The sequence below is a fragment of the Vipera ursinii genome (assembly GCF_947247035.1).
Source record: "Vipera ursinii genome assembly, chromosome: Z".
Taxonomy (NCBI): Eukaryota; Metazoa; Chordata; class Lepidosauria; order Squamata; family Viperidae; genus Vipera; species Vipera ursinii.
The window spans coordinates 2,532,911-2,535,058 of NC_139517.1; positions in this window are offsets into that span (position 1 = coordinate 2,532,911).

Below are 2,148 nucleotides of genomic sequence, written 5' to 3' on the forward strand. Positions count from 1 at the left end.
AACGGTCCTCGGAGGCACCACCACCTACACGTATCGCTATGCAGAGTGTACTTTTTTTTTCTCTTCCCCCCCCTCCTCGAGTCCCCAACGGGGTGGGGTTACGACAGGGCCCATGCTTCCCGGCCGCAAGGCCTTGTGGCGTTTGCTGGGGAGGATGGTGTTCTGGGCGCCCCTGCTGGCAGCTTTGCCGAGGTTTACCGACCGCTTGGCAGCTGTGGGTGGTGTTTCTTTGTGAGTTGGCAGTGTGGTGTTTCGGTTGTGTTATCACACACACACACACACACACACACACACACACCGCTTGTTGTTTGCAGTGCTAATGATTGGTTGGAGGTGCGTCTGTTTCAAAAACCGGCTTTTGTTCATCAATGTTCGAAGTCCTTCCAAATTAGAGAGAAGTTTTGAGTCTCTAAACGCACCATTGGGGAATTTAAGACATGTGGACTTCAACTCCCAGAATTCAGCTGGCTGGGGACTTCTGGGAGTTGAAGTCCACATGTGTCGTAAAATTGGCATTGCTGACAAGTCCCAAAGAAGAAACAACGGTTATATAAACCAGGGATCTTCAAACCTGGCCCTTTTACGACTTTACGGCCATGTGATTCACCTTAATGACCGTGTGATTTACGGCCATGTGATTCACTTAACGTCCATGTGATTTGCTTAAGGGCCACTGTAAACATGATCCTAAAACGATGGGTCCCTTAGCGACCAAAATTTCCACCTCAGTTGTGGTTGTAAGTTGAGAGGACTGCCTAGCAAAATAAACTTGAGGAAGTCAGATTCGCTTAAGGACCATGTGGTTCACTTAAGGACCGTGTGGTTCTCTTAAGGACCGTGTGGTTTGCTTAATGACCATGCCGTTCGCTTAACAACCATGTGATCTGCTCAAAAGATCGTGTGTTTCGCTAAATGACCATGTAAAGATTTCGCTTGAGGACCACTGTAAAAACGTTCGTAAAATGGGAGTCCAATCGATCGTATGACGGGTCACTTAGCGACCAAAATCTCCATCCCAATCATGGTTGTTAAGTCGAGGAGCGGGGAAGGCAGATTTTCTTTAACCGCCGCACGATGCGCCTAACCAATGCGGTAAAAAATAGTCATAAAACTGGATTGCGGTCTCGGGATCGCTCAGCCTCACTCAGTGGCTATAATGACTGTCCCAGCCCTGTCATAAGTGGAGTACTTATCCGCCTTAGGCTCGTTTCAAGTTGAGGGCGGAAAAACTGGGTTCGATCAAAACCGGAGCTGTTCCCAACCCACGTCGGCCTGTAAATTTAACTCTGGGAATTACAGCGTGTGTGCCTGGAGGCCGGATCCAGTATCAGCCGGCGCCTGAATCATCGTTTGCTAAAAATCCCTCCCAAGAAGCTAGTTTTACTTAGCTTTTAGTTAAGAACTGGAAATTGAAAAATGAAGTCATCGAATGCGCCGGCAACGGAATGAGGGAGGCTCCCTCCCATAAATTCTTTTATAAAAACACAATTTCATCTCAAGAAATCGTTACATTTTCTCAGGCGAGTCAAAATCTTTCTCGCACACCTTGGCGGGCTTTTCTGAATAGGGTGGTTATAAAGATAAATGGTATGGGGTTTCCTGCCTGAGCAGGGGGTTGGACTAGATGACCTCCAAGATCCCTTCCATCATCATCAATAATAATAATAATAATAATTTATATCTATATTTTTTATATTTATATGTATATTTGCTTACTTATCTGTAGTAGGCGACGATTAGTTGAGGATTATGCTCAGGAGCTCCTTTACCTTTTTACTAACTTAGCTGTTTTAAACTTACCTTGACTTACAAGCAGTCCTTGTTGTCGACGATCAAAAATTTCCGTGGCTAAGCGAGGCGGTCGTTAAGCGAGTTTGGCCCCACTTCTACGACCTTTTTTCCCCACCGTTCTTTTGAGTCGTTAAGGGAGTCGCACGGCCGTTAAGTTGAACCCGGCTTTCTCTCCCCCCCCCCCCCCCCCCCCGTTGACTTCGCTTGTCAGGAGGTCGCAAAAGGGGAATGATGTGATTCCGGGAAACTGGCGTCGTCATTAACGCGAGTTGTCTGAATTTAGACCACGCGGATGCGGCAACGGTCGTAGGAAAAGCGATGCTAAGTCTTTTTTTCTTTTCTTTTTTTCTCTCCCCC